The sequence below is a fragment of the Nicotiana tabacum genome, chromosome 17, assembly GCF_000715075.1.
Source record: "Nicotiana tabacum cultivar K326 chromosome 17, ASM71507v2, whole genome shotgun sequence".
Lineage (NCBI taxonomy): Eukaryota > Viridiplantae > Streptophyta > Magnoliopsida > Solanales > Solanaceae > Nicotiana > Nicotiana tabacum.
The window spans coordinates 104,967,192-104,979,934 of NC_134096.1; the positions used below are offsets into that span (position 1 = coordinate 104,967,192).

At 30.1% G+C, this 12,743-nt stretch overlaps 1 pseudogene; it reads left to right on the forward strand.

Moving 5' to 3' along the window:
• Nucleotides 1-7,988: 7,988 nt before the first annotated feature.
• On the forward strand, nt 7,989-11,072 carry LOC107787678 (WRKY transcription factor 6-like; annotated as a pseudogene).
• Nucleotides 11,073-12,743: the final 1,671 nt, after the last annotated feature.

Here is a 12,743-nt window from a genome sequence, read left to right on the forward strand (position 1 = left end):
CCATATTCTTAAAGCAATGAACAAAACCAAAAGATTTTCCTCTTCCGACAGAGAAAACGAATCAAAAGTATCCCACCATTGCAAGAAAACAAGACATTAATTCTTATGCTTCTCGTGCTTTGCATGCCAATATTGCCTTTTTCTTACTTTTACTCTCTCATTTCTCATGAATCTAGTTTTGTTCAATTTAGACGCGGCAGACTTATTGTCCAGCTATATACCAACTTTACTTGGATTTATTTGATTAGTTGACAAAACTGGTTAAGCTGTTAAATTTCTAATAATGTGGAATCCAGTTTATGAAAGACTACATACTTATGTTGAATTTTAAACACATTAAGGAAAAAGGGTCAAATTTATCCTTATACTTTCGAATAATGTCTATATTTAATCTCTGTTATACTATCTGGCCAAATTTATCATTATCATCAAATATCGGACCAAATTTACCCCTACTATTAAAAAACTTTTAAAAATTTTCCCTAACCCTAATGATAACTCAGAGTCTTAAAATTACTCCGTGGAATATACTGTATAATTTTCCACACAAGAGAACTACTCCTAATAAACAACATGGTTGATCAATGTGAGCTGCAACACCCACATTTAAAGCATAGATCAAACTTTATGAAATTAGGGAAAATAAAAATAAGAATTTTTAAAAAGAAAACTAGTTAATTGATTTTTTAGAAGAAAATGGGTACTTTAGTTAAGATTGTGGGTTACCGTTAGGGCGATGGGTAATTTTTAAAAGTTTTGCTAATGGTAAAATTAAATTCGGCCGGATAGTATAACGTAAAGAGTAAATTTGACCGAATAGTATATCAGAGATTAATGTAAACAATATCCGAGAGTAAAAAGATAAATTTGGCCCTTTTTTCTTAAAAAGTATTTTGTATTTATTGGTTACTTAATTAAGCATGTGTCAGATTAAGTTAAAACGCTGTTAATGAATTATTTATATAACCGTTGGCTTCATTCTCTTTCCTCTCACCTTCTCCAAGAATCTAGTTTTGTTCAAATTAGACGGTGGCACAAATGTTTTCAGTGGGCTATACACCAACGTACATTGGATTATTTGTAGTTGTTCCTAATAGCTGGTTAAGATTCTCTAGTATGTTATGTATGCAAATTAATTTAGTCTAGTCAAGAACCTATGATCCATAATTATGGTCAATATCATACCACTGTCAGCGCTGGTGGTTACACCACCATTAGAAATGTGAGAAATTGCATGAGAAAGTTTGTTGACCCGTAATAGTTATTATTGAGATTTATCTGTAGTTCTAATTGGTTAAAAATAAAAAAGAAAATTTTGCAACAGGAATAACAATGTAACATAACATGATTTTTTTTTTCTTTTCTAAGATCAATTTTAGAGAGAGAGAGATAAAAGAGGGAAAGTGTGTGTGAGAGAGAATTTCAAATTTTGTTTGGTCTAAAGTGTACAGAAATACACCTACCATCCAATTGACTCTTCCAAAAATATGACCGACATCTCATACGGCAACTTTTCTCTTTGGTTCGAACAATTCCAAAGCTTTATAAAGTTACATTACTTCATATAATATCACATTTGGGGGTGATATTCTAATAATTCCTTTTTATGTTTTCATATTTTAAAGCTCTTCTTTACAATTATTCATACATTTTACTTCTAAGTACTTCGAAAATCAACTCAAATAATTTAAAATTAATCGAAGAGAGCAAATATAAAGATACTATATATGTATGTATAAAAGAAAGTTTTCGTTATGTCCGTATTAATTATGAATAGGAACAGCAAATATTACTCTTGAAGCAGTATTAGATGCATGGGGAGGGGGCATCAATTTTGTAAATTATCCTGTTCTAATCCCCCCCCCCCCCCCCCCCCACAAACACACACCAATTTTACCCTGTTCTGTATATCCAAATATTTTTGTAGAAAAGTTTCCTCTCCACCCATGAGGAGCGGCTTGTCACAATAATTCACAACGAAATTGCAACAATTATTTGTAAAGGTGCGTAATTACTGGGGTTGAGCTCAATGTATACTTTAGTATATCCTCATATATTTTTTTCAACTTATGAAAGGTCTCTATTTTCCTCTAGGGTTCGTAGTTTTTAGTGTAATATATCAACCATCGTAATCTAGTAACTTCGGGGGCATTTGATTGGAAAAAATATCAACCGTGGTAATTTTGAAATTGAATCACAGAAGTTAATGAAAGTCAACAGCTGGTTGGAATTTGGGAACGAACTAATTAGAATGCGTATTAAGAGGCAGATGATGATGATACATGCTCCCTCCCTCCGGTTGTTCACTTTTGACTTTGCACTCTCTTAAAAAAAATGAATAAAGTATGTATTTTATAATTTACCCATAATAATGATAGTAATTTTAATAGTGTTGAAAAATAATTTGGGGAATGAGTAGTTAATGATAAGGGTAAAGCAAGAAACATTTATTTTTCTCTTAATTTAGTATAATAGACAAGTAAATGTAAAAATTTATTTTTAATATAATAGACAAACAAAAGGTGAGCGGAGGAGGTTGTTAATAAATATGTAGGGAATGCTACTCCATCAAGTAGCCCACTTCATTGGCTTTAAACGCGATTTTAATGTACCTTTAGTTAGCTTAATTATCAATTGAAACGAGAATGCACAATCTTACTAGACATAATAGATCTATAGATTGCAAAAAAAATTGAACCAAATCCAACTTACCTCATTAATTCAAGGTAAAGACATGCCACCAATATTTTCTTTAAGATATTCATATACTGTATAGACAATTGATTTAAAATCTTTCCTTTTAAATTTTCATCGGGCGTTTGATAATCGTTTTGAGATTCGATTATTTTAAATTTGTGTTGGAAACATTTACTTTAGAGGGTAATATGCTTCCTATTAAAGATAGCTTTATTTCTATAGGTCAAAATCGTACTTCTAATTAAAGTTGAATAAGTATTTTAAAATCTTAAATATATAAGAGGTAGGGGTGTACGTGGATCGGGTTGGTTCGGTTTTTATCAAAATCAAATCAAATCAACTATATCGGTTTAGATTGATTCAGTTTTGTCGGATTTTCGGGATTTTTTGTTACATGAATATTATTCCAATCTTACTTTGTTAAAGTTATAGATATACTTTTGATAAGTGAATATATGTTTAGTAAATATTAAAAAAAAATTGACAAATATATAATCTATTAAAATATTCTATTGGGAGAATTTTTTAGTAACACATAATAGTTATTTTTTCTTAGTCGTCTAACACTAATTTTTCGTTAATGTACGTTTTCAAGGTTAAAACATGATATGATCCCAAATATTTTTATATTTTTTAAAGAAAATTCAATATAAAATCTTAAAAATATATATATAAATTAAATATTTATACGTCAATTTGGTTCGATTTTTTTTATTCAATACCAAATCAAGTCAAACCAAACCTAGTCGGTTTTTTAATCTATTTTGTTTGATTTTTTGGTTTGGCGTTATTTTCTGGTTAATTTTGAACACACTAACCGAGGACTAGAATAGCAAATCCTACAAACCCTAGGGCAAAAAGTAGAGAAGCATATAGCCGAAAGAGTCAACAGATGGTCCCTCCCTAGGGATCTGTAACGTGTGTTTGGTGTGCTATTTTTTTCATTTAATAGAGAGGGAGTGAAGGCTTTTGTGTAGACGATGTGGTTCCGAAGAAATTTCATGTCGCAGTCATATACGACTGCCACACACAATTGCACTTTCAAATCTTCTTCTCTTCTTCTTTGTTGTTTGATAAAAATAAAACAATAACCTTAAAGTTTATACTACCTTTGTTTTAATTTATTTAGCTGTGTTTAACTAAACATAAGATTTCTTGAAGTTTGTAGTTTGAATATGTCATAGACATCTTTATACTTATTATATTATATTATATTATTAAGGATAAATAATTTTCAAAATATAAAATGATGTAATTTACTTTAGACAAACTAAAAAGAAGTATATCACATGAAATAGGATGTATAATGTAAAGATATCTTACCCGTCGTTTGGTGTAGTCTAGCTAATGTCAACATATCAACTCATGCTTAAAACTTTTGTTACTTAAAATGTTTGACAATTTAAATGTGCAGATTACTCTTGGATCATTACTCCTTTAATTTGTCACCATCTATTTTATATATATATACTAGTATTAGAGTAAACGCTTTGTGCGTGTACTTATACCAATAGGTACTCGGTTTTTAAAAATCACATTATATATTTGAGTTATTAAATAAAATTTAGAAGAAGGATAAGTTCTTGAAAATAATGAATATGGATCTCATTTAGAAAACTTAAATGAAAACTTAATGAAAGAAGCCTTGCTCCATCAAAGTCTTTAGATGTTTTATTGTAATTTCAAAATTATTGGTATTTCTATTACCCACTACTGCAACAAATAAATCACAAAATATTTTTATCATGGTTTTTCAAAGATTTGTCAAATAAAAAAAAATTGAAAAGTTGAATAATTGAATCTTTTGGTATCTTAGAGATTTGAGAATGAAAAGTTTGGCCTGTAGCTCATAAAAAAATTGATAAATGAAGATGAAAAGTCTAAGAATAACTGTTGAGTTAATATTTTATCAAAAATAACTTAATTTATAAAAATAAATATGGAACTATCATTTGCTAAAATGATTGTGAAAAGAAACAAAAAGATAATTATAAAATTAACTCATTTAAAATCAAATTTATCTACTAATATTTCATCCCTATTGCTTTAAGTTTGTATTTTTATCAATTTGACTTTTAATACTATTATAACTAACTTTGCTCTATTTTCTGATATCTTTCACTATCAATGCGTTTTTTTTTTATAGAAATAAATTTATGTAGCCTAAGAGTTTTGTCAACTTAAAAAATAATTTTACTTATATAAAAAATTTGAAAATAAATTTAATTGGATACTTTTAATTACTAATTAGTTAATTAATTTAAGAACTAATCATTTGTTCTCAACCTTAAAGGAAACAATTATTTCTGTTGATTCAAGTTCATATTAGCTCAAAGTTTAAATATTTAAATGTAACTATAATTTCATCCAAGCATTAATAACGTGAAAACTCCTTCCTACCCTTTCAAATCTTAATTAATATTAGTTTATCTAAAGTTAAATTTAGTTAGATATTTTTGCGATATACTTTAAGTACCTAAATGTGTTTAAATAAGAAAAAATTTAATAGTCAAATTTTTAGTTAATTTTAAAGTATTAAATATTAATAAAACAATTAATGATAATTTGTCCAATATAAAATTTATTTTTAAAGAATAAAAAAATCGATAAACATAAAAGTAATAGATACTTAGATTAATTATACATTTTCAAAATGGCGTCAAAGAAATAGGTAATTTGCTTATCAGTTTTTAATTCGAAGAATGATGGGATAGTTCAAAATTAACATTCGAAATAATTGACTTTTTAATGATTTATTTTGAGGTGAACTTTTAATTGATTTAAGTCCTAAATTTTAGGTACATAATTCAAATATGAAAAGATTTAATAACCAAATTTCAATAGATTTTCAAGTCATTAATATTAGGAAATAATTGAATGACTATTTTGTGTAGTGTGAAATTTATTTATAAAGAGTAAAAAAGACGAACAATATTTCGCTAAGAGTCTTCGTACTTTTAAAATATATATATATATATATATATATATATATATATATATATATATATATATATATATATATATATATATTTGTGTGTGTGTGTGTGTGTGTGTGTGTGTGTGTGTTTTTGTATGTGTGTTGAGTTGTAGATAAATACATAAAGTATTCATTCACAGCCTCTAAGTTATATACAATCTATGTTTAATAAGGTAAAATAGAAATAGTTACTAGAGACGGAGCCATGATTTGAAATTTATGGGTTCAGTATTTTAATTTTTTTAAGTTATTGGGTTCTAAATTAATAATTTATGCATAATTCAATAATGTTTTAACACAAATACATGGTTTGGACAAAGGTTGCTAGGTTCAGTTGAACCCATATCCGAAGAGCTAGCTCCGCCCCTGCTAGTTACTCTATAGTTTGTACTACCGCGTGTATAAACTTAAATCTAAATAATTAAATAATAAAATTATATATATTTACTCGTACGGAATATTTATATTAAATTAAAATATGCATGATATATTTCTGTATATAAATCTTTTTTCACTTTGCCATATTAAATACTCCTAATATATATTTTTATCTTTTTAAATTATTTAATCGTAATAAGTTGATAACTTAATATGTTTTGAAGTAAATAATTTGTTTCGAAAATTTAGGTGAAAACCTAGTCGTTAATAGGGTTGTTCAAAACTCAACCGAAACCGTTAACCGAACCGAATCGATAGTTTATTGGCTTATTGGTATTACATTATCGAGGTAGTGGATGGTGAATGGATTGAGATTTTATAATTAACGGCTTAACGGATTGGGGGAGAATTAATCAATTTTTCTTATCGGGCAAACCGTTAATCCGCGAAGAATTTTTGTATTTACACTTTTACCCATATGCATATAAAGTACTATTGAAACCCTAAATGCCTAAATCCCTAATTTCTATTTTTTAATTCTCAATTGTCTGCAGTCACCAAAAGCAGAGAAGTCGTCTCTCTCTAGAACTAAAAAATGAGAAGTCAAAAAATTGAAATCTCAATGATTAATACGTGTATGTCTGTATGAGTAGTCTTGATGGTATTAAAAATTTGGTTAATACGTGTATGACCGTATGAACAGTCTTGAAGACTCTTCAATTAAAAAATACAGTTTGGTTAGATCTTAGATTGTATTAAAAAATTGGTATTGATTTGAAACTTTTCGGTATTGATTGAATGAATGTTCAAAAAAAAATTATTTGGTTTAGCCGATAAGTCACATGATAACCGCCCGATAATTGTTAATTCGATACCAATCCATCTGTTGCCTTATTGGATAGCTGGCGAATTATTATATTTATAATTCGATAACTGTTAAGTTGAACAGTTAAGCATAATTATCCGTTCGATAAGCATTCTATTCTGTCAATGTGACCCGAAAAGTATGTCCGTCAAATGCGTTGACTTTATTCTCATACTTTTTCTTTTCTATATCACGTGGGACGCGCCGCACCGCTCGGGCCGGTGGATTTCTTCTTCTCTTCTCTTTACTTTATTTAAAATGGAACGAGTCAAACTCAGTCTTGACCATTTGAGCCGGAAACCTCTCTCCGCTTTTACCTCACCCCCAGTTTCTGCCACCTGTCAAGATAAAATGACGCACCATCTTACGCTGCTTTATTTTCACCATAATAACCCCCTTTTCTCTTTCTCATCTCACTTTTGACCACACCCAAATTTAACCCACACGAATCAAATAATTTTATGTGTTTGCCTAAAAATATTATATACTCTAGAAGAGTTCTTGAAGAAAAAGAATTCAACTTTTTGCAAAAATAAATTCTCAATCACAAAACCAAGAAAGATTTTTTTAATTATAATTTCCTTAAAAACTAAAGCTATTCAAATGATTTATTCAATTTTTTGAAAAAACTACAACTTTTGTTTTTTATTGCTGAAAATAGTGTTTCTGAAAAATCTTCTTCAAAATTTCATGTAGATGAAAAAATGGTTTCTACTTGTTACAAAGGATTAACTCATTTATATCTTTGATAAATTTAGGTATTAACTTGTAAATATTTTAAATAAGCAAATTAGTATAAATTTTCATATAACTTATAGTAACTTTTATGGTAGACGTATTTGGAGTTGCTTGAAAAAAGTTGCACAGTTAAGTGAAAAATTGTTTTGAGTGTCGAAACAGTAACAGTGACATTTTTTTGGGAGGGTAAAGTATTTCTTTTATTTTATTTTTATTTTTGTGTACTTAATAAACGTAGTTTTCTTGGTCTACGTAACTTTCGCAGAAGTCACCACCTCAAGTCTTTTTATAGCTGCGTCCATTGCATCTGCTAAAAATTTCTTAGACTCTTCATTATCATCTTTCTATCTCCACATTTTCCTACTTTTTTCATCCCTCTAGTTTGCTTCTTCTTTGGCTTTTGATCTTCTACTGCTCTGTATTAATTCTCCAGCTTATTTATTCCTTGAAATATATTGATTTTATGGACAAAGGATGGGGTCTTACCCTTGAAAATTCTTCTGATAAAGTTGGGTTCTTCAATAACAAGCCTTTTTTTGGTTTTAACTTAAGCCCAAGATTGAACAATATCAAGGGTGGTGAAATGTTTTCTGGAGCCGAGTTTCCGGCTGACGAGAAACGGGGAATGGTTAATGAAGTTGACTTCTTCTCTGAGAAGAAGTCTATTCATGATGATGTCGTTGTAAAGAAGGGAGAATTCTCAGGGTAATAATACTATGAGGACTGATTTGTTTGTACATGTAAGTGATCCCTTTTTTCAGAGGACGTTCGACTTTCGGGTGCTTGGGTCGGACTTTATATTTTTATTTATATATATATATATATATATATATATATATATATATATATACACACACACACACTTATGGGGCGAAAGACAAGTATAGATTGATTCATAAATAAATTTTAGAAGCCACCTTCTAAGCTCATAATCTGCTATCTTTAAATTTTGGATCCATCCTTTATTGAATATTTTCAAGTGATCATAATAATTGTTTGTTATTTAATTTTATGTAGACTGGTTTGCAACTTGTGACTGCAAATACTGGAATTAGTGATCAATCAACAGTAGATGATGGGATTTCATCAGAAGTTGAAGAAAAAAGAACTAAAAATGAGGTAATTTGACGATAACTTATTAGTTTAACGCAAAAGGAAAAAAGGAAAAAAAAACTTAAGTTGTCAACTTCAAATTTCCATTAATGAAACTTTGATACTGTGTGTTTTATGTCACATACATGTAATTTTGATTTGGCAATTGAATTATATCTTCTATTGTCTTAATTTACATATAGCAGTTGGCACAGTTGCAAGTTGAGCTGGAAAGGATGAATACTGAAAATCAACGTCTAAAAGGGATGCTTACTCAAGTTACCAACAGTTATTCTGCACTTCAGATGCATCTTGTTACTCTCATGCAACAGCAACAACAGCAGCAGCTGATTTCAAGAACTGAAAGTACACATAACCATGTGGTACTTTCCAATATCTTCCTTTAGTAAAACAGTAAATTCTAAAGTTTAAATTTTATCGACGTTAATAGATACTTCCACAATCAGATAATCATTATACAAATACTAGCTTGATAAAAAAAATGTACTTACTAACACGATATAACAAATACATTTGATAGTAAAAAATAAAAAAAAATTCAATTTTAAATAGTTGTATGTAGATTTTGGGTAATTATTTCTAATGAAAAATGTGAACATATTTGATTTCTTTAGGTTGTTGAAGTGAAGTCTGAAGAGAAGAATCAAGAAAAAGATGGGAACATAGTTCCAAGACAATTCATGGAGCTAGGCCCAAGTAGTACCAAAGCTGATCCAATGGACGAGCCAACTCAATCCCATTCAACATCAGAAGAGAGAACACTTTCTGGATCACCTCGTAACAATATGGAATTGTCAAGGGATAAGGCAATTGGCAGGGAAGAAAGCCCAGAATCTGAGAGTTGGGTTCCCAACAAGGTTCCCAAATTGATGAATTCCTCAAAACCTGTTGAGCAAACAACAGAAGCAACCATGAGGAAAGCTCGTGTCTCTGTCCGTGCCCGATCAGAAGCTCCCATGGTACTTCACTTGTTATTAATTAAGCATAGCTTTTACGTACTGTTATATAGTACTAACATGTTAATTATTTCTGCATCAAACTAAGTCATATGTCTGAATTTTTTTAGATTAGTGATGGTTGCCAGTGGAGAAAATATGGACAGAAGATGGCAAAAGGTAATCCATGTCCACGAGCTTATTATCGCTGCACCATGGCTGTTGGTTGTCCAGTGCGAAAGCAGGTATTCATCTTTGTTTAATATACGAGTTAAAGTAATATATATATATATATATATATATATATATATATATATATAGTTTAAGTAATATATACCATTTTTACACAATCAGATCACCTTTACCCATAAAATTGAAGTAAGTCTAATGTGTAATATTGACATAAATGTTCAGGTGCAAAGGTGTGCTGAGGACAGAACAATCTTAATAACAACATATGAAGGTACACATAACCACCCACTACCACCAGCAGCCATGGCTATGGCATCCACCACTTCAGCAGCAGCAAACATGTTGCTGTCTGGTTCAATGCCAAGTGCTGATGGTTTAATGAATACAAATTTCCTAGCAAGGACCATTCTTCCATGTTCATCAAATATGGCAACTATTTCAGCGTCAGCTCCATTTCCTACTGTAACATTGGACCTTACTCAAAATCCAAATGCAATGTCTAATTATCATCAAAGAAACACAGCTACACAATTCCAAGTTCCTTTACCAGCTGGCCTTAATCATCCGAATTTTGTTGGTTCAATGTCAACTCCACAAATGCCTCAGGTTTTGGGCCAGGCTTTGTATAACCAATCAAGATTTTCAGGTTTACAAGTTTCTCAAGACAATATTCAACCCCCCTCATTTTCTGATACACTCACCGCCGCCACTGCCGCCATTACTGCTGACCCCAACTTTACCGCCGCCCTTGCCGCCGCCATCTCCTCCATCATCGGTGGCTCTCATCCGAACAATGGCAACAACTCCACGTCCGGTCCCACAAGCAATAGCAACAAGACTAGCAGTTTCTCAGGAAACCAATAAAGGAAATAATATCAGCATATTATTTTCTTTTGTAAACTTGCTGTCAATTACCAATAGTCTTCTTTATCCATTTTTTTGTCTTTTTTTTTTTTTTTGTATTATCCCTTTCTTAGGACGTTAGGGGCTGAAACTTGGAAAGAATTTACATGTTCATAACTTTTTGCTTGTATTATTATCTGGGGGAAAAAGGGAGACTTTAAGTTATTTTCATTCTTTCATTCTGATTTTGGACTTTGAGTATACATACAAAAGCAAAGGCAATGTACGTAGTTGCTTAATCCTATCATCTTCTGTTTCTCGTACTTGGATTAAATTTATTCATTGTCTCTATGTGAATGCTGTTGTTTTTTTCTTTTTCTTTTTCTTATGCTCTTTCGTAAGTTGAAAAAGAAAAGAAAAGAAAAATAAGATTTAAAATGGTTGGCAAGATCCAAGAGGAAGAAAAGAATAATCAAACGTCAGAAAGTTATACTCTGAAAGTTGCAGTGATTGGGAAGTAGTCAATAAAATCGGGCTATAATTGTTTGACACGTAAAGCATGTTCCATTTGGATAGGCTTGAAAAGTTTGAAATCATGAACTCTATGGAAACTTCAAGGCAACCTCCTTTTGATTCTCTGGTCAGACATCATGTTATTGAATCTCCACTACCTAAGAAATAATAACGATAATACTCTCACGTTAATTACAAACTTATGTAACATAAATGAAGTTGGAATCTGAGGGATAAAGTTAAAAAACAATTAATATTTTGCCCGCTCACGGTTTATAATTTTTTTCATGATTAGATTAACTTGACCGAGGAGGGATTCAAACATATGTGTGGTCTAAAACCAAAGTTTGATGTGAAGTCTAAATTTTAAAAGAAAGTTGTTAATAATTTTTTTATAATCGATTTCCTCTAATAATTCATTTTCAATTAATAATATAACCAACTCATTTAATCTATCTTGAGACATTGTTAATCTCAGATAAGATTTTATCAATTATAATCTTGAAAACTTCTTTTCTTTGAAGCAACTGTTATTAAAAAACTCTACTTTTGTATGAAAAATATTAAATATTACTTTTTTATATACCTAAAAACCTATTATTTCTAAATAATGGGCAAAAGCCTTACTTGGAACAATGTTAGAGCCGACCCTTGGCTTGACCTATTACACTTCACATCATGTAAAAGTTCATAACAAACATGATATGGTAATTGCTAACCTGAAAATAGATCAACGACATGATACAGCTAGTTAAATTAAATAGGCTGATTTTTTTTACTACTAATCGCATTGTGTAACTAAATTCTAAGAAAATAGTGCCCTCCATTGAAAATTAAACCGAAAAGTTACACTATTCATAATAAATTAAAAAAAATTTACATTGTCAATATACATGCAAATAAATTATTTGTCAATTGAACATCTTACAAGTATATGGTAAATGAAGGCTATGCTAGCTAAAGCTATCCTAATATCATTTTCTTTCATTTTTCTTTGTTCGGGACTTTGTATCAAATCCTTTATGTCCTCCAAGATCTCGACGCATTCATGTCCGGAGATTTTGTGAAGTAACGAAAAGAACTTTTAAAATAACAAATGGATTTGATTCATTAGTACAAGGACGTCCTCATTTGACTTCACCTCCTTCGAGATGGTTTCAATCTCCTATCCCACTGTTTAATTAATTATTTATTTCTATAGTCATTATTGTTATTAAGAGTTCACTTTTGTCAACAGTACGACTCACAAAATGACGGTATAACAGCTAGCTTTGGGACCAATAGTGTTAACATACTTTATTAGATATTTTTTTCTTTTTAAAAAAAGAATATGCAGAAAAGGAAATGCCTCCTTCGTAGCAACATCATGAGCTGACTGTAAAATTTGTTTTTAATATAATGGTCGTTGTGGAACTGAATTTGTAAACTTTTGTAGGTCAAAATGAACAGCAGGGATGAGAATTTAATTATTTTTTCTAAGGGATAAGAGTTA